A 21,431-nucleotide genomic window follows, 5' to 3' on the forward strand; every position below is an offset into this window, starting at 1 on the left:
CACGAGGCTCTCAGGGTGACAGAGAGACATAAGGCATGCGTGGGTGCTCCTGGGACCTGCTGCCTAGGGAAGAGGCCCCAGGGACCTCGGCTGAGGTGGTTGAGGTCATGTGGAAGGGAGGGTAAGCAGCCTAGAGGCAGACAGATGGATGTTGGGTGCAAGGGCGCAGCCCTGGCCTCGTGCGTGTGACAGCACAGTGAAGACACTGTTCCCGGGGTCTTAGTGGAAGGCCTGCTTGGCCTGCTCATCGTGTAGTCCAGGCCGGAGCGTTCTGTGCTAACATGTCCCTGTGTCACCACTGGGCTTATGGTCTTCCTCGTCCTGACGAGAGCCGCGGGGCCGCTGGCTGGCCTGGTCCCGGGACCTCCTCAGGCCCAGCCTGGGGGCTGCTGTGCGACGGAAGCCACCCCACATTCGCACACTGCATCCTACCTACCAGCCGTGGTGTTAGGAGGCAGGCCGTCGGGAGCTGATCAGGCCTTGAGGGGGGATCCCTGACAGTTGGGATCAGCGCCCTGATAAAAGACACCCCGCGGAGCTTCCGGCACATGAGGATGCAGCCCAGAGGAGGCTCCCGTCTGCAACAGCAGGACCTGAACCCATCAGCACCTTGGGGGCCCCCTCTCCAGACCTGCATGCCACTGTTTCTGCTGTTTCTGCTGCTGGTAAGCCCCCTGGTCTGAGCTATGGTGTTAGGGCAGCCCAGGAGGTGAGGCAGGACCAGCCCAGAGTCCTGTGTGCACACACCCCTGCAGGGGCGGGAGGGATGCTGAGCAACCTGCTGCAGGGGCTTCACTAAGTGGTGCCTCCCCAGGAGTCAGGAGGGCCAGAGCCACCTGCGCAGGCCCTGGCATGTCAGGGAGGCGGCCTCCTCAGCTCTAACTCCTGTCCCCGACAGACAAGCACATCTCCACAGGGAAGGAAGGAGGGCAGAGCCAGGAGAGGTTTGTTGTACTTTCTGCCTGTTTATCTTGTCAATATGTTCACTGTTTTATAACAAACCAACCAATTAACCTTGAATTTAACTCTCCTATTCAAAACCCAGTGTCTAGGGATTTTATTTTTTTTTTAAGCAATTCCATGTGTGTGTACATTCCCTTCAAACTTCGGGAAGCTTTATTGTGCCTTTTGTCTTGGGAGTTGGGGACCATCTGAAAATCCCTGGAGCAAATGGACTCTTTTTAGGTTATGAGGCACTGCTTTGAAAAACTCTGGTCCACCGCAGAATAAAGCGTTCTTGCATGAGGGAAACTCGCCCAGCTTCATTCCAGGAGTCTCAGAGGGCTGGGGTTTGACCTAGGTCTCTTCTGTGTTTTGGCTTCCTCTCATTTAAAGTGTGAATTAATAAAAACAGGATCGCTCTGTTTACCATAGTGGTGTCAGGGGCATTGGAGGAACATTGCATTAGTGCATGAGGATTAGAACACCCAGAGGAGAGACTGACACACGCATCATGAGAACCACGCTGATCTGGAAGGGTCCTGGCCACGGCAGGTGTAGTGTCCTCTGGGCCAACTTCGGCCCCACCTGGGGACACAGGAAGAGCTGGTCTCCCTAGGCCCTGGGTGACCCAGGGCAACCCCCTGGCTCTGCTCCCTGGGCAGCCTGGGGCCTCTTATTCTGTTGCATAACCAACTCTTCCAGTGAGTGGCAAGCTTCTGGAACACTCTGCAGTTCTCTTGTGAATAATTTTAGGGAAGAACACAAATTTGCCAAGAACATCCAGGACCCTGGGTGTCTTGCCTTTGAAGACTTTGGGAAATTTAGATTGCACGCTACGCCTAGCACCATAATATATACTTCAGAAGATAAGGCTGATCTGGGGAAATGTAATTTTGACTAATTTATTGGCAATAGTTTGACTCTTCTCCCTGGGACACATCTGCAGATAATTTCCCTTCACGATCTGTTGTGGGGTTTCCTAGTTATCAAAGACCCAGCACATCTGTCTGCCGCATGAGCGGGGAGGAGCGCATGCCTGCTCCTCAACCAGCCTTCCCCGGAAACCGCCATGTCCTCTGCCTCCTGCAGGAAAGATTTCACATGCAGAAGGGGAGGCTGAAAAGCACTCTTCCTTCTGCAATCGTTTTATTTTTCCTTCTTGCATTTCCATCCTATTTGCCAATGCCTTGGGATCAGTGACGAGGATAGGAGGTAACAATTTTGGGTTCCTATCAGGCAGTGCTTGAAAGGGCCCAGACACACTGTTTATGTCCTAAAGTTCATCTGACGTAGCCAACCTCACTGTCCAAACAGCAGTGTTGTCTCAGGCTGCGTCTGGAGATTCGCCATGGGTCTCTCATGTAGCAGGAGGCTCCGCTCCTGACCACTTTGGCTCTTTCACCACAGTGTTACCCCCTCTGCACCCACACACTAGCAGACATACTCCCGTCAGCATCATGGACCAGAAAGTGTAGAGGCCAGTTCTAGAAGCTCAGAGGGGCTGGCAAGGCAGTGAGCACACCTGCCCAAACTAGAGAGGCATGTCAATGAGGTTTGGGGTTACCATGTAATCCCAAACAAAGTTTGGCTCAGCTTTCACTTTTCATGCAAGAAGCAAATAATGTGTGTAAGAAGGAAATGCAACTCTCATCACACAAGCAAATAAACAGAATAAACAGAAGCATTAAATACTCGTGGACAAAACCCTACCTCAGCAGGTACTCAGGTGAGAGCAGAAGCCCAGTGACTCTGGTCCAGGCTGCTGGTAATAGCTGTCCCCACCCTGCAGTTAGGGGGGGGTCCCAGCAGGTGCCTGGGGGGACAGGCAGCTGAGCTCATTTCCACGGAGCCAGGGTCCTCGAGGCCCCTGCAGTTTACAACAGGAACTTCACTCCCACCAACACCCAGGAACTGTCTGACTACAGCCAAGTCAAGTCTGTGGTGGGGATGAGGTCAAGGTGCTGCGCAGTGGGACAGCCAGGATGGCCCCACGGAGGGTGGGCGGCAGTGTGGCCCCATATCACAGCTCAGGGACCCCTTGGGAAAGGCAAAGGAGCAGTGGGGCTCTGGGCCTCTGGGCAGTGGGGACATGAGCCTGATGTCCCTGTGGCTCTAAGCTGCTTCCACATCGGGGATGGAGGAGGTCAGAACGTCTCAGCAGCTGAGAATCTTGAGTGTGGGCTTTCCCTCTTCGTGCACTCCCTGCCTGTGACTGAATGGGAAGCTCTCTTCATCACTTAGATTTAGGCTTGTGGAAGATTCTGCTGGGTGGGCGGACGGCCAGGGGCACTGGCCTTGATGGTGGGCATGCGTGCACCCAAGGACCAGTGTCTCCCATGAATGTGCATGACTCCAAGGACAACGTCCCTACTGCCTGCCCGGCCCCCAGGTGCTCTCGTGTTGTCACTGTCCCTGATCGGGATACCAGGGCTGCCCCCCATAGTGTGGCTTGTTGGCAGTGTGCCCTGCAGCCCCCCCCTCCCCCGGAAGCATCGTGCCCATGTCCAGCTCCCTGGGGGCAGTGCAGGCCAATGCTGAGGCTGGTCCTTGCACTATTTCCTGAGCCCCCTGCCCTGTTTGTATTCATCCTCCGGGACTGCTGTAACAAAGCTCCACACATTTTGGTGGCTTTAAACAATAGAAATGCATTGTCTCCCACCTGGAGGCCAGAAGCCCACCACCTAGGTGTTGGCAGGGCCATGCTCCCTGGAGGGACTCTAAGTGAGGACCCTTCTGTGACTCGTCCAGTGGCTGGTGGCCATGGATCCTTGGCTCATGCCTGACCTTGGATGTTTCTCTACTCACACGTGCCCACTGGGGTTTCAGACCTGGGCGACATGCCCTCCTCATGGTGCTAGGTTCTTTATGCCATGCTGGCTGTAAGGTGGCAGGGCTCCTCAGGGCCTGGCTCGGCTTCCATACCGAGTATTCCAGGGTCAGGGTGCCAGGGGACAAGGGAGTTGTTTTCATGGACCAGCTTCAGAAATCAAAACTATCCTTCCTGCTGTTTTCATAGAATAGGCAAAGGCCCTTCCAGAGCTAAGAGGGAAGGGGCAGACCTTCAAAGAAATCACAGCCATTTTTCTTAAAAAGAATAGGACAGTCTATCCTTTGGTCACCAGTGATTTGCATTCTGTCCCTGTGCAGAGTAGATCAAGGCCATAGGCAGGCAACCCAGCATCGGGCTCAGGGTCCATGTGACCCCAAGGCTTCTGTGTGGTTCCTTGGATGCACTTCCTCACAATCTGAAGACCTAGGTACAAGGCAGTCATTCTTCCTTTTCTGTAAGAAACAACCTGAGTGTGTAAGGGAACACACTCTCTGCTTCCTGCTGCCAAACATTGAAACAACAAAATACTCTTCATTTTGTACTCTTTCTGTGTCACTTCAGTCTTAGTCAATACGATTCCCTTAAAAAACATTGTGGGTTTCCTCTGTATCATTTCATATTCATTCCACTCATCAAAAGCCACATCCACAAAACCCTTCAAGACAAATCCTTCTCTCAAGCATAAAGTGGAAAAATGATAGTAAGATTCTTAGAAGCCCTACTGTTTAACAGGCAGGGCTGTGGCCTCACATTCTTGGGAGACTCCTTCCTTCAGAGAGGCTATAAAGTACTGCTCTAACTCTCTGAAGATGTTGAAAATGGGAAAAAGTTTATTTTCAAAGTTAGCAAGGCTTACCTCTTCATATTTCTTCTATGCTCTGCTTGAAAGTTGAATAATTCTGTCTGTAACTCATCCTTCTTTATCCTTACCTCATAATATTCTGTTGAAAAAAAACAAACAAAAATGAAGGGCACTTTCAACATTCTGCCTAAAAATTTGCTTAGCTGAACTCATCCCTTTATTGCATCCATTTGCTATTTGCTTCATTATTTCAGGCAATGTCTTGCTCAAATTTCAATTGCTAAATAGCAAGGATCTTCTTTCCTTCTTTCCTTCTTCCTCACCTTGGCCTGGGTTTTCAATGACACTTATTGCAACAACTGTCTGGCTTCTACTAACAGCCTCCTCAAGGCTCTCTGGCTCCTGGCAGCCCCCAAACCAATGCTGTGTATTTTAGGTTTCCATGAAGGTGACATCCCACTCTCAGCTTTCAGATTCTGTCCCAGTCCTGCTGATGCAAAATAAATCACCCAAAACTTAGTGATTGGCACCAACCATTTTAGTTTGCTAATATATTCAGGAGATCCAACATTTTGAAAAGACACAGAGGAAAGGGTATGTCTCTGATTTGCAATGTCTGGGAACTTTGGTGCAAGTTACAAACTTTGGGCTGACCCAGGGCAGGGGGGGACAAAATCATTTGAGGCAAAATTTAGCAAAACTGTCTGGGGACAGAGCTGTCAGCCAGATGCTTTTGTGTGGCTGGATTTCTCCAGCCTGGACACTTCTCTGGGTCCAGAGCTCCAAGAGCAGAGTGAAAGCTGTGTTGTGTGATCTGCACTAGTCTTAGCTGCCATTCCACTGTGTGGGGTGAAGGAGACTCCAGCCACCAAAGATTTAAGGGGAGCGGATTCGCATCCCACAGCTCAAAGAGAGGAACAGCAAAGACTTTTGTGGCTGTTTTGTTTTTTTTTTTTCTTTTTGAGTTCCCCGATGCATTATACTGAATTAGATTAACCAAACCAACAAACTGTTCTTAATAATGAAACTGCCAGACAGTTGAGAGTAAAGGATTTTCTGTTCAGTCATTAATGGAACCCATCCACCCATCCATCCATCCATCCATCCATCCATCCATCCACCCACCCATCCATCCATCCATCCACCCATCCATTCATCCATCCATCCATCCATCCATCCATCCATCCATCCCTCCATCCATCCATTCACATGTTTACACATGTGCTTATCAAACATCTGAGTCCCTACTATGCAGCTCTCATGGCAGGCTCTGCAGAGCTGTGTCCCCTGAGACCCTGGCCGTCTCCCTTTATCCTTGCTGGCCCTGCCTCATCTCAGGAGAGCCTTCCTACTCCATCCAAGGGGACAATGCAACCCTCCCAAGTGCCTCTTCCACGATATTCTCTCATCTGCTGGCCACCCAGCAACCAGAAAGTTCTCTCTAAAATGCAAGGTGGATTGTGCTTTTTCTTGCTCATGGTGTTTCAGGGGCTGTAGCTGCTTCTAAGATAAAGCCCTGTGTCCCAGAGTGTCCTCTGAAGCCCCAGTGATTTGGGCCTGCCCCTCTGTCTCAGGATCTCGTCCACCTCCTTCCTCTTTCACTCTCCTGATGGACCCCAGACCTGAAGCACAGCCTTGACCTGGATTTTTAAAAAATTTTATTTTATTTAAATTCAATTAACATATAGTGTAGTATTAGTTTCAGAGGTAGAATTCAGAGATTTATTTATTGCAGATAATATCCAGTCCTCATCCCACCACAGGCCTTCATGCCTGTCACCCAGTGACCCCATCACCCCATTCCCTCCCCTCCAGTGACCCTCAGTATGTTTTATAGAGTTCAGAGTCTCTCATGATTTGTCTCCCTCTCTGATTTCATCTTATTTTATTTTTCCCTCCCTTCCCCTATTATCCTCTGTCTTGTTTCTTATTTTCCACATATGAGTGAAATCATATCACAATTGTCTTTCTCTGATTAATTTATTTCACTTAGTATCATACCCTCCAGTTCCATCTATGTCATTGCAAATGGCAAGATATCCTCCTTTCTGATGGCTGAGTAATATTTCATTGTACATATAGACCACATCTTTTTTTTTAATTTTTAAAAAGGTTTTATTTATTTATTCATGAGAGACACACAGAAAGAGAGGCAGAGACACAGGCAGAAGGAGAAGCAGGCTCCATGCCGGGAGCCCGATGTGGAACTCAATCCCAGGACTCCAGGATCACACCCTGAGCTGAAGGCAGATGCTTAACTGCTGAGCCACCCAGGCATCCAGGAAGTACCAGATCTTCTTTATCCATTCATCTGTCAATAGGTATCTGGGTTCTTTCTATGGTTTGGCTATTGTGGACATCACTGCTGTGAACATTGGGGTACAGGTGCCCCTTCAGATCACTACATTCGTATCCTTCAGATAAATATCTAGTAGTGCAATTGCTGGGTCCTAGGGTAGCTCTTTTTTTAACCTCTTGAGGACCCTCCACACTGTTTTCCAGAGTGGCTGCACCAGTTCACATTCCCACCAACAGTGTAAGCGGGTTCCCTTTTCTCCGCATTCCCACCAACAGTGTAAGAATGAAACCGGACCACTTTCTTACATTATACACAAAAATAAATTCAGAATAGATAAAAGACCTAAATGTGAGGCAGGAAACCATCAAAATCCTAGAGGAGAGCACAAGTAGCAACCTCTGTGACCTTGGCTGCAGCAACTTCTTGTAAGACATATCTCCAAAGGCAAAAATGAACTATTAGGACTTCATCAAGATAAAAAGCTCTTGCCCAGCAAGGGAAACAGTCAACAAAACCAAAAGACAATTTACAGAATGGAAGAGATATTTGCAAATGACACATCAGATAAAGAGCTAGTATCCAAGATCTATAAAGGACTTATCAAATTCAGCATCCAAACAACAAACAATCCAGTTATGAAATGGGCAGAAGACGTGAACAGACATTTCTTCAAAGAAGACAAATGGGCAACAGACACATGAGAAGAGGCTCCACATCCCTCATCACCAGGGAAATACACAACCACCATGAGATACCTCTTCCCACCAGTCAGAATGGCTAAATTTAACAAGTCAGGAAACAACAGACGTTGGTGAGGGTGTGGAGAAAGGGGGGGGCCTCTACCCTGAGTTTTCAATGCTCTACCCTCTCCCTTTCTCCTTCCCTTTCTTGCTCCCACCTTCCACCAAAACTGCCTTTCCCCTTTGGAGCTGTTCTCAACTCCAGGGTTAGATTGGCAGCGTCCCCTGTGGTCTTCCATCTGGGTGTTTTCCTGCACCTGTGTCCCTGTCTGTGGCTGTAGCTGGACCCCCACTGGGGCAGGACAGGGCCCGTGTCACTCAGCACATAGCACCTCGCACCTAGGACAGAATAGTAGGCATTTGTGGAATCGTCCCAGGAAAGGCCTTTTTGGGTGATTGTGGTCGCTTCAGTGCAGCTTGGGCTCTGGAGCCAAATGGGACGAGTGAACCCCTGGAGGGGCTTGCTCATCATAGCTTTGCACGGAGCTACTCATGAGTCCCGCTGAGTGTCTGTGGCCGAAGACAAAGTGACAGGAAGTAATGTGTGCGGAGTGCAAGCCCGTCTCTGTGATGCTGTGAAGACGGGCTCCGGTTCCTATGGGCGCTGAGCTGACTCCATGGGGCTGCGGCTCCCCTTGCACTTACCTCTCCTCCTACGTCTGTGTCGGGAAGGGACATCTGTTCCAGATGGCTACATATACAAGCACACAATTTCTCTGTCCAATTCACAGATCATTTGACAGACAGGGGAAGAGCCACGCGAGTGGCTCGGCAGGTATGAGGTGTGCGGAGACCTCCGTGGGTCTGCTCATGGGGACTTGCTTCCCTCTGAATGAAATCTCTGTCAAGCCTTCCTGGGAACATTCTGGAAGCAAGGGCCTGGGTACAGCAGCTCTCAGGTGTGTCAGGGATCCATTCTCACTCGGCCCAAGGCTTTGCCCTCCTCCTCCTCCACCACTGTCTGCAGCTCTGACGAAAGAGAGGAAAAGTGACCCGCACACCAGGGTAATTCTGGGAATGCATCTGTGCACCCTTTCCAGGACTGAAGGGACCTGCTGTGAACTCACACTTTGAGTTCAGGTTGTGGCCGACCCCTGAGTCAGGGGCGTTGTCATCCCCAGTTTGCATGTGTGGAAACTGAGTCCAGGGAGGGCAGACTACATGTAGAGTCTCACATTGAGCAGAGGGCGCCGTGAAAATGGGAACCCTGTTCTGAAGGCCCCACAGCCCACAGGAGGGGCCTGGACAGATGTCAAGAGCGGTCCATTCCGAAGGTCATTATGGAAATGGAGTCTCTGGTACCCAGGGCGGGAGGTCAGAGTCTCCGTCCTGGGCAGGCTCCGTCTCCACGTGTTGGAGTTTGTCCTGGTGATGCACGGACGCTGCAGGCGGGTCCCGCATCCAGCCGCAGTGCACCCCACTGCCCGCCGCTAGGTCCTTGCTTCCGAGGAGCCTGTGGGACCGTCTCAGGGTGGGCCAAGCCTGCTCCCAGCTCCTCCTCTGCATGGTGCTAAGCTGACTTGCTCCCCGCTGCTAACTGCTCCCGCTTGTCACAGGGCGCCTCCCCGCTCCGGCCGTGGGTTCCGTGCACCTGTTTGAACCTGTGCCTTCCTGGAGTCATTTCTCCTTGACAAGCATTGGGGGGGGGGTCTTGTCAAGAGGGGGTGATTGTTTATAGAGGGAGTGGGAGCGGGGCCGTCCCCGCCCCTCGGGTTATCCCAGCACCAGATGTATTTAATTACTGCCATGCATGCTGAACACCCGGCCTTGCCATCTCCCCTGTAGCAAGATCGTGTGTGAGTGTGTGTGTGTGTGTGTGTGTGTGTGTGTGAAAAAACGTAAACAGATTGTATAACAAAGTGTTCTCTAGCTGTCAGCAAGAGCTTTGAAAATAAAACACTTCCCTCCCAACTCACAATTGGCTGGCAGTCGGCACATAATGAATAATCGCTCCGGGGACCCGCGGAAAGATGTGTGGGAAAACTTTAATTAAAAGCTTGTCAGTACAATTTTACCTGGGTGACATCACCCGCGTGAAATGCCGCTGCGGGCTTTGTTGTCTGTGGGATCGCAGGGCACACACTTGTTTTGCTGACAGCAAACAATTCAGAAAGGCCTTTAAGAGCTGGCGGTGGGTGGACGGGAGTGGGAGGGAGCCGCTGGGCTCCGCTGAAACCCCATCGTGTGTGGGGCTCTAATTTTCTAATGAGCAGCTGGAGTCAGCTCCTGGGGTGCGGGGGCAGGGGACGGCCTGGGCCTGGGCCTGGGCCTGGTGGGAGGCTCGTCCACCTGGCGTCCCCGGGCCTTTGGGTGGGGGTCCCAGCCGGGTCTCCTGGTGGTGCTGGGGCAACGTGCTCACCCTCGGGGCGCTCCTCCGCTCTCCCCCCAGAGCAGGAAGGCGAGCAGGGTCCCCGTGGCCAGGAAGTCCAGCCCTCGCCCTGGGCAAAGCTGTATTAGAAAAGACAGGCCTGATTTGAGCATGAGCTTTCAGATTTGCACAAAGCAAACGAGTATGCAGGCGACATGGGGTGGGGGGTCCTGTTCTTCAATCACACCTTGCTAGACGCTTCCTCCTGGCAAACCAGTTGTTGTCAGATGTACTCTCCGTTGAAGACACCCACTCCTGCCTCACCTCCGGGTGAGTCATCAACATGAATACTGAATCCACCTTAGCCATTTAAAATGGCACTTGAGGTTAGCAAGGGAGACTGAGTTTTAACCAGTGGAAGGGACCTAGAGATTCCCGAGGACCAACTGAGTCAACCCTGCAAGGAAGTGGGAGTTCTCTGGGGTTTGGGATTTGGCAAAGGATCCCTCATTCCCTGTTGGCTTCTTTGGCTCCTCTCTAATTTGTTACAAGCTTGCACTCCTAATATTAACGGATTAATTGCAAGGTATAGCAATTAAATACTAATTAATCCATTTTCTGAACAATGCCCTTCTTTTATCTATAAACTGTTTACTCGACATACAATATTTTGGTAGCAATTAAATCTTACAATACAACCCAATGCTTTCCAAACTGTGTTTAGACAAGTAAGCAAAGCAGTTGTGCGACTTGTGTCATTCACAGAGTGGAGTGGAGCATCTACGTGGGGGCGGGGACAGGCCGGGGTGCACAGAGCCACGCTCTCCAGGTGCTTCCGCGGTGACTGTGTGGGACCGACTTGGGTGGACCGCATTCACGTCTGCACAGTATCCGCAGCTTCAAGACCGTAGGGCGACCAGAGCCTGTGCTCCCCGGTGGGAGGAGTCAGAGCAGAAGCCGCTGGAGAAGACCCAACACTCCCTGGGGAGGCCCCCAGCCCCTGGCTCCCAAAGGAGGTATTTGGGGCCAAGTAGCTCCCATCAAAGCTGGCTTTTCTAGCCGAGGCTGGTGTCATCCCAGGGGTGGGCACATTTGTGGCAAAGATGGGCTGATTTCACTTATGACTGCCTTGAACTCCAAAAGCTCCTGTGTGAGCTCAGAACAACCATGCAGTGGCGTGTATGCTACGTGTACGCTGCGGTGAGGGTCCCAGGCCATCCCCCCAACCTGCTAGAGGCCGCTACTGCCCTGGAGTGGCTCTGAGCAGAGAGACAGGCTGCCTTCGAGGCCCCAGCTCCATAGGGGGCCAGGCACCTCTCCTTCCAGCAGAACCCCAGACACTGTGGTTGTGGGAGACGCCGTGCAGGCAGGGAGGGGGTGCCTGGAGTGCCCCCACCTAGGGTGTGAGGTTGTTATCACTGGGGCAGGAGGGGAGGTCTCCAGGGGCCCCAGTGCCCTCCAAGATTAGATTGAGGACGGGTCACCTCTGGGGGTGGAGGGACCCTATGACACGGGTTGGGGGTCTGGGGGTGGGGATCCTGACTGGGGCTGAGCGTTGGCAGGGTCTCTATAAGCTGGTTTGATGGTTTTAGTTGGTGTTTCCCTGGCGAGGGACCCAGCCTCCTGCAGGTTTCCAGGAGCCCTGCTACACCACCTCCTCGACCCTCCCCCCATCTTTCTCCCTCTTTCCTTCCACCCCTTTCTGTTTCCTGCACTGAATCCCCTTCTCCAAATCGAGGAGGGGGGGTTGCTTTGGTCTCTTTCATCCTCTGCAAAGAGATCCAGATGGATTTTTCATTTTATATTCTGCTCACTTTGCTTCTCTCTGAGCCCTCTTCTGCTTCATCACCAATGTCAGTGTTGCACACCCAAGACATCCTAATTTCTCAGGTCCCGTCCCTCCCACATGAGGGACCTCACACTTCCCGCCTCCATGAAAGCCAAGAACACCTTTTCTCTCCTTGCACCGGATTCAGCTTCCAGGGATGCAAGCAGAGCTGGGAGTGTCCCTAGGAGACCCTTTTCAAAAGGTATTTTGGAAGGAATCCATGGACTTCTCATTAAATATCATAGTGGGGGCTGGTAAAAAAGTTAATTTTCTAAAAATACTGTTTTGAGAAAAGACTTGTTAACATCACAGACACTTGTAGGCCAGTTCTAGTCTTAAAATCCAGATCATTACCTCCAATGTTACTTACTGGGTCCGTACCCAGAACTGCCCCCTGCGCTGCGGTCACTTTGTGGGGAACCCAGGAGTAAGCGTCAGGCAGGAGCGACTGGGACTCAGAACAGAGCAGGTAGGTCAAGCCACTGTGTGGGTCTCGGGACGAGCTGCTGTCACCAGGACTTCCCCTACCAGGACAGGAGCAGTCCCAGTGCACTGCTTGGCACTACCCCGTGACCGTCCCCGCTCTGTGGACCCCCAGCGTTGTGTGTAAAGTCAGATGTTGTTCCTCGGCACCAGTGATCGCTCTGACTTCAAGTCCTCATGACTTTCTGTGATCCTAGCTCCTGGGTCTTCTCCCAGCCTCTCCATACACATGCTGCTCTTGTATTTGCTGTTATCAGCTAAGGTGGTTTTACAGAAGTCATCACATGGCTTTACTCCTAGATGACTTATTTTAAAAAACACTTCCTTGAGAAGTATTCATATTACTTTACAATAGAAGTCTAGTGACTACAGTCATTGAGTATTTATTTATTTGTCTAGGAAAAGACAGAAGGATTGATGGAATGGACTTCCTTGCCTGAGGAAGGATGAGGTACAAGTGGCATCTGATAAACTACAAAGGAGGGAATATTTACTACTTGATGATGCTCTTGGCTAGCCATTTGGAAGAAAGAAACATCTTATGTAAAAAAAAAAAAGAGAGAGAGAGATTATGTTTTATGCGAAAAATTCATCTAATAAATATATGTCTTACAGGGAAATAAATTTAAGGTGGACAAAATATGCAAATATGAAAGATGAAACCACAGAAGGGCAGGAAGAAAATGAAGTGCATTTTTGTTACATTGGTCTGTCTTTTTTTTTTTTTAATTTTATGTATTCACTCATGAGAGGTACAGAGAGAGGCAGAGATGCAAGCAGAGGGAGAAGCAAGGATCCCTGCAGGGGGCCAATGTGGGACTGGATCCCAGGACCCTGGGATCACACCTTGAGCTGCAGGCAGACGCTCAACCACTGAGCCACACAGGTGCCCCATTGGTCTGCTTTTGAGAGGGACCTCTGAATATGGATTGCAATGATTCTGAAAAAAAAAAAAAGAAGAAAAATTTGACTAATAAAAATTTAAAGTCAAAAGTCAACCACAGAAGTGAAGCTCCATTTTTGGGTTCTCTCCTCTATTCCATTGACCTGCAAGTCTGCATTTGTGTCAGGACCATGCTGTCTGGATGCTCACAGCTTTGTCATAGAGCTTGGAGTCTGACATTGTGATGATCCCACCTTTGGTTTTCTTTTTCAACATTCTTCTGGCTATTCAGGGTCTTATCTGGTTCCACACAAATCTTAGGATTATTTATTACAACTCTGAAAAAATACCATGAAAAAAATTTAAAGAAAAAGAAAAAATTAATAGAAAGTATTTGTAAATGGGATATTTAAACTGACAGTCTCCAAAATAAAGTCTAAAAAAAATTAAGTCTACTTAAGGTAAATCAAAACAACAGTAAAGTGAGAAGAAATGATAACATAGGGGAAAAAAGCATTTTTTACAAAGCAAAGGGCTTCAGTCAACAGGAAGGGGATCAACACCCAAACAGAGGGATAGTCCGGTGCCAACCGTCCGGGGTGTCCGCCGCCTGCGCGACTCCCCCAAATCTGTAAAGTTGCCAGTGGCAAGAAATAGGAAATTAAAAGTCCATATTTAAGCTGGCAAACATTTGACTTTCAGTGACACAGATCAGGGCCACTGGCCACACTCCCTGTCGGGTCCAGAGGGGCAGATTTTCCTGAGGAAGTTCACAATGTGTATTTAACTTCACAAGGTACAATTCACGATGAGAAGGATTTCCCCTCTCTTATGCGGTGCTGTCTGATTATTCCAATCTGCCTTGCCTTGTTACTTCGGATGAACATGTAGCACTCGCCCAATGAGAAAAATAGTAATTTTGTGACTAAATTTTGTGACTAAATTTTCCTCCTTGAGTGTGTACATTTTTTAAGCTCTAAAAATTTTAAACCCAAGCTTCAAAGTCCAAGTTACTCTTGAGTGAGGCCCCATCTCAGCCTTGAGCCAAGGTGGGGTAGGTGCTTTCCACTCCAGGGGCCTTTGGATAGGAGAGTGGACAGCATGGGGTGGCGGGGGGGTCACAGGTGTCCACCCCCTGGACCTCACCCCTCCCTGTCGCCATCAGCTGATTTGAAAAAAGAGAACTAGAGAGCTGGTTGCCTAGTGAATGCGCTCAGGTGTTAACAACTGAAGGACTCGTTTATGCAAAATATGGTTGACCTTGCTGGCCTGCTCTGAAGCCCCTCTGAGGACTTCTCAAAGTGAGCCCAGGACAGGCGAACACCCTCACCTACCTGGACGGACACCCTCTGAGGACTTCTCACAGGGACAGACGAACAACCTCACTTAACCTGGACAGACTGAGAAAAAGCGCTTGCTGCTGAGGAGGGGAGATGCTGTAGCACCAGGGAAGAGCTCCTTCAGGCCCTTCCCCAGGGCTGGTGACCCCCAGACCCCCTGCTCGTCCTCATGGGTTCGGCTGTCCTAGCGGAGCCTGGGTCCCGGGCACCGCCCGCCTCAGTGTCACAGCTGCCTGGGGTGGACTCGGGGCTCAGTGTCCCCCTCATCTGCACTGTGAACCACGTGGCTTCTTCCCTGACAGGACTTGGGGCTCCAGAGTGTGAGCTAAGCTTCTCAGCCCCCACTCTGTTTAGGTTTACTGGTCAACCCATCCTTTCTTTCTGTGAAACCCTAACCCCTGAGCGGGCACACAGAGAATTTGGGCAAGGCCAACAGCTGTCACCAAGGAACTCGGGGCACTGGGCCTCCTGTTGCGAAGCCTGGGGACCCCTGTCGCGCGCACCTCTGAGGAGCGAGGCCACCACCCCGGCAACAGGTGAGCAGGGAAACACAGAGCCTTTCCTGGCACGTGGGCCCCGGGGCTGGGAAGCTGTTGTTGCTGCAGCCACTCCGCCCGCTGTGGCCACTGTCAGGGTTGCACTGTGTTCGGGGCTGCGTGGACCCTCGGCATCGGCAGAGCGGGTGCACCTTCGGTGGGCAGGGGGGCGGGGAAGCTGATTGGTTTTGCAGCTGCCCGGACAGCACTGAGCCCCAGAGCTTCATGCGTCTCCAGCAGGTCACTACCAAGGTGGCATAGTGACCTGTCAGGGCCCCGCTGCCTCAAGGATGCAGTCAATAAATACATGGGCACAATTTCACCCCATATCAGGAGGGATATTTCCCCTTTGCATAGTGTCTCCATCTGTCTGAAACTTGGATCAAACCCTGGTTCCTAGGTTTTCTCCAAACCCATGACTTTTCATCAGAAGGTGCTTCTGACTGTGTCTGAACCAAGACAAGGACGTGCCCAGGATCCAGGAGTAGCAGCCTGAGGCTGAGTCCCTGAGAGTTAGCTTGGCCGTAGGGTCTCTCTTCCCACTGACAAAGCCTTCCTTCCATTGTCCCCCCTCCCCCCCGTCCCGCCTCTTCCTGCATCCCCGTCCCTACCACCCACTACACTCAAATCCAACCTCTTGTTGAATAACACTTTCTGAGCATGGTTAGTTGGCAACTTGATACCCACATGCACTACATTTTTCTTGTTTTTTCGCCTTCACTCGCAGACTGTTGAAACCCCTGTGGCTGAGCGGTGTTCGGGATCTCCACCCCATGGTACTCCTGCCTGCTGTAGTGTCCTATTTCTACCTCAGTATCCATGGAAGAAAGCCCAGTGATTATTTGGTCTCAAGGCAGGAATAATTTAAAAATCTCCCCAAATATACTTCTGTCCATTGGAAACGGATTAAACATAAACAGGTAATAGAGTTGCTTCCAGAAGAATCATCTCATTCATCAACTTTTGATCAAACTCTTTGCCAGCTTCCACATTAAGCCAAATCTCAATCCTAAAGACTCCACTTTGATCTGCTCATGGCTGCCATCCTGAGAATATCATGTAATATGAGATATGTTCTGTGGTGATCTTGTGATGTGGAGTCAGCTGAGGAATCCATTGGCTTTGGATTCCGTAACGTATGCACACCGCTGGCTTTGTGCAACACGGAGCATTTCAAATAGGCAGACTTTCCTTTCTTTGTCTGAATTTGTTTTGGCGGGGAACACTGTGTCATTGCTTGGGCCCTGCCAGTGACTCTCTCAGTCGATCATTATTTAAGGATCGGAGCTTAAGACAAAACAAAAACAGAGGCACTGAAGCTGGTGTAGCTATACTTCTGCAAGAGAACACAGATCAAATGATCAGCTTGTTAGAGCTTCCCTCATATCTGTGTGCTCAGATTGAGCTATGCAAATCACCATTGAGGAAGCACATAATTGAATGATTGTCTTGATGAACTCAAGCAGTCAGAATAATCCAGGTTGAGATAACAGATATAAACAGGACTGCTCTGTTCTGTAGCAACTGCACAACAAGAGTGCAGACCTCCTTGGTTTCCAGCCTGACACACAGAGTTTTCAGGTTGATCCGACCGCTGTTTAGCCAGGCACGCCTAATGTCTAGGGCAGAGTGCTTGCCAGGGTTTTGAGTTGTTGGTTGAGTAAATGAATGACTTTCTCTCCTCCTCAGGTGTCTGCAGAGCTTTGTCTGTGACAAAGAATGCCAATCACCAGCTCAATAGTGGCACGGCGTCAAAATCACCTTCGGGTTTCGGAGCCTTTCCATCCATATAGCTGGCTGGTCATGTAAGCCTGCAGATGGTAATTGTGGGTGATGCTGGCTGTGTGACTTAGCAGCAGATAGGATGGGAGAGGAAGAACGTGGCTCGCAGCCAGCCTCATCAGAAGAGCAGAGGGTGTGGGCACCACAGCTACACAGTGACGATCAGGAACATGTCTGAGTTATATGAGGCAAGTGAGAAGGTGCTTGTTTATGTGGTGACCATCCTGGACATTTACATTTTTAAATTAATGTTTTCTCTCTTGAAGATTGGATGGGGGGCATTTAGCTCAAGGCCCATTTTAAACTGTGGCACTGAAGATTCAGAATCACCGCATTATGGTTTTATGGGCTTTGGTGACAGCACATATCCTTGCTGAGGGTGGATTTACTATGTTGAACTCGCTCAAAATATCTTCACAACTAGCAGGTGAAGAAAATGTAAAAACAAAATCCAGGAGCCAATAAACCAATATTATTTATTTGGAGTCTTCACATGAAATATGTTTATAAAGAATGAAACTGATTATTTTTGAGATGTTTACAATGTCGTTTGTAAGGTTATTTGAGAGGAATTTTTTTAAAGTTCTGAAATTTTAAAAATGAACTTGCTATTATTAGGATAGTATATACTAAAACTGACACCTGTTGAACACAACACTACATGAGACGTTATGCTGAATGTTTTACATGCATGATCTCATTTAACTTCCAAAGAGATTTTTATCTCGACCAATGGTTTCTTTGGAAGGACAACTACCTTGATAGCATAATAAATTGCCTTGTGCACCAAAGGACACTATTAATGGAATAAAAAGCAACCTGTAGAATGGGAGGAGATATTTATAAAGCATATATCTCATAAGGAGTTAATATGCAGAATACATAAAGAACTCCTACAACTCATTAATAAAGAAAAAAACTGATTTAAAAATGGGCAAAGAATATGAATAGACATTTGCCCAAAGAAGATAGACAAATGACCAATAAGCATATGAAAAAATGTTCAAAATCACTAATCATTAGGGGAATACAAATCATAATAATGACAAGATACCACCCCATACCCATTAGGAAAGCTACTATTAAAAAAAAAAAAACAGAAAATAGTATCGATGAGGATGTGGAGAAATTGGACCTCTCGTGCCCTGCTGGTGGGAATGGCAGATGGTGCCGCCCTGTGGAAAATAGTGTGGCAGTCCCTAAAAAAATGTAAAAATAGTACTGTCATGTAGTTCAGCAATTCATCTTCTGGCTCTATCTCCAAAAGAATTAAAGGTAAGAACTAGAATATGTATTTTTGTGTCCATGTTTATAGCAACAAAGTCAAAATATGGAAGCAACCCAAGTATCCATGGACAGATAGGCGGATAAACAGAATGTGTTACATGCAGACAGTGGAACGTTATTCATACTTTAAAAGAAGGAAATTATGATATGTGCTCCACATAAGCAGACTTGAAAACATTATGCTGAGTGGAGTAAGCCAATCACTAAAGGATGAATCTTGTGTGGCTCCACTCCCATGAGGTGCTCAGAGTTGTCAAGTTCATAGACAGAAAGTAGGATGGTGGGGACCAGGGGCTGGGGGACAGTGTAGCTAGTGCTGCACGAGGGTGGAGTTTCAGCTTTGGAAGATGGAACTACTCTGGTGATGGGTGGTAGTGATGCTTGCACAACAATGTAAATGTACTTCATACCCTTGAACGGTACACCTAGAAATGGTTAAGATGCCAAATGATCTGTGATGTATATTTTAGCAAAATTAAAAAACAAAACCAAAGAAGCACAATGAATTTATCTATTTGCCTCCGGTCAGCTCTCTGTGCCAATTTCTTAGGTGTCCTTAGACTTGCTCTGTTGAGTTGCTTATTTAATCCCTGTTGGTTTTTCTGGGCAGGGATCTCTGCACTGAATCAATCAGGCCCACGTGGCTTTGGTGGGAGAGTCACACATCTAGTCTTGTCCTCTAGGCATTTTGTGCAGTTGAAAGTGTGACTTCTACTCTGTATGTCTTCATCTATTCAGAAGTTTTATTTTTTATTGATTTTTTAATTTAAATTTTATTTATTTTTTTCAAGAGAGAGAGAGAGAGAGAGAATGAATGGGGGGAGGGGCGGAGGGAGAAGCAGGCTCCCTGCTGAGCAGGGAGCCCAATGTGGGACTCCATCCCAGGACCCTGAGATGATGACCTGAGCCAAAGGCAGGTGCTTCACCAACTGAGCCACACAGGTGCCCTATTCAGAAGTTTTAACAAAAGGAAGAGATAATAACCTTCTGATTCTGAAAACCCCCTTATTTTCTTTTCTGAGCTCCAATCTTTCATGTAGTATCATCAAACACAGCCAACAAAACCCTGGACATCTTGGTAACCTATCCTCACCTGATCTCTATAGCGTATGGGTGTATGCCACCCAAGTTAGCAGAGGTGAGAAGTTCTCTAAATATTTCCTCCGTCATAATGTAGATCTGCACCCAGGGAGGCCCCAGTGCCAGTGTCCTCAGTGGCTGACACTCATTCTCTAAGCCAGTGCTGCACGTTGCAGGTTTTCCTGTTATGACCATACCTCACCTCTGGCACCAATTCCAGTATCACCTATGATGATATAACTACTTTTTTGATGACAAACAATGCTAAAATGTCAGTAGATTTTTAAAGATTTATTTATTTATTTGAGAGAGAGAGAGAGAGTGAGCAGGGGGAGGGGAAGAGGGAGATAGAAACTTTAGCAACCTCCTCACTGAGCATGGAGCCGACATGCATCTTCCTCCCATGACCCTGAGATCATGACCTGAGCCTCAACCCAAGATTGAACGCTTAACTTACTGCACCACCCAGGGGTCCCTAAAATGTCAAGTAATTTAAGATCACAGACTTCTTTCTCATTATAATCTCCCAAGGACCCATAATCTGACAGAAATACTGTCATCCTGAACATTACTGTCAACCACAGACCAGTCACTGGCCTGCATTCCTCCTTGGGGTTTCCACATGGACCCCTCCAGCCACGAGGCAGACTCTCCCACACTTCAAGTCTGTCCAAATTTCCTTTCTGCTGCTTCACTCCTGACTCTTGCCAGAGAATGTTCTCTACTTCTTAAGATCTCATCTTAATGAGATGAGACCGGGCCAACCTGGAAAGCCCAGGATGATTCTCTGTTACACCCACAAAGTCTACTTTTCCATTTGCCCTGACATAGTCACAGGTTCCAGAGGGTTAGGTCATGGACATCTCTGGGGAGCACTACTTGATGCACCATCGTAAACTGGAGGGGGAGGAAACAAACTAAACAGACCAACCTCCTGCCCACAAGACCCTCATCCTTGCCTACTTGGCCTCCGTGATGGCGGACGCAGCCTGGCATGTCATCGTTGCCCTTGTTCCCTGGGCAGGTGGAGACTCCTACATGGGGTACAGGTGGCCATCACCAAAGGAACCGTATGGTTGAGAGGAAAAGAGCTGAATTTTAGATCTTTTTCCCTAGGAGGGCACCCATCCCTGTGGATGTTTGTTCACTTATCTGTAAAATAGATTTCAAATTTTTGTGTGTCACAGAAACAGTTGTTCAGGGCTCCGGAGAGCACTGGAGGGACTTGGTCCTAGTGAGCCCCCTCCCCCGCAGTGGGCTGCTTCTCCTTGGCCCCCACGCCCCCACCAGCACCGCCCTTGGCCGAGGGCCTTGCCAGGACCTTCCCAGATGGCGTCCTGTGATTCAGGGGACACAGACTCTAAAGATCTGTTGATGAAGAATCGTTGCCTGAGAGTCTGTACTCTTTCTGTTGTGAAGGATCCTCCGGCCCCGCTCAAGGACAGAGTCTGACACTGAATCCAGGGCTGCAGCAGAGCCTGCGCTCCGCATCCTCTAGATGAGATTTTTGTCCCTTTTTGAATCGGCTGCTGGGTTTTACTTCCAGCTCCAGGAGCGGCGATGACTCAATGCACAGAGTGCTGCCTTCCTGATAGATATCTCTGCCGACGTGCTTTGATTGGGTTCATTTGTACAGCTTGGGGAGCTGTCCCGATCTTCCCTGGCTTCTGGTGTCCTGCTTGTAGCAAACACCTGCCGGGACCTGCCTGCCTGCAGCCAGGGCACCTCAGGACAGCTGCTTGCAATCCGCTCTGCCTTCAACAGCATGGAAGGTGGGAGGCTGAGCCCCACGGCTTCACCATGGTCTGCCAGCGCTGATTTTTTAAAAACATGTATAAGAAGGAGATATATTCATTTTCCAATCATAGACATTTCAGATCGCAAATAATGGCGAGCCATGATGCAGAGGCGAGGGATGCATTCCACATTGTACAAGATGGTGTTTCACGTCTTTATTGAGGCTAGTTTGGGGGCTCATGCAGGACGGCACCCTCTCAACGGAGAGACTTGACACCTGTGGGAAACTTTGAGTTTTTAATCTCGACACAGACACTTCAGCTGGATCACAGGAGCAAGTTCACCCCACACAAGCACACTAGCCATGTGGCCCACATGGACTCTGTCTGCCTGACTCAATAGTTTCAGAGAAGCATGTGGTTGGGTGTTGAGGCTGCGCCAGCCAGGCTGCAGGTGTGAGATCACCTGGGTCCTGTTCCCAGGTGGCAGCGTTGGCCGCAGCAGGCACCCTGCAGGGTCTTCACCGCCCACTCAGGCTCTTGTAGCCCAGTGGG

Source organism: Canis lupus, chromosome 34 (assembly GCF_011100685.1).
Source record: "Canis lupus familiaris isolate Mischka breed German Shepherd chromosome 34, alternate assembly UU_Cfam_GSD_1.0, whole genome shotgun sequence".
Classification (NCBI taxonomy): domain Eukaryota; kingdom Metazoa; phylum Chordata; class Mammalia; order Carnivora; family Canidae; genus Canis; species Canis lupus.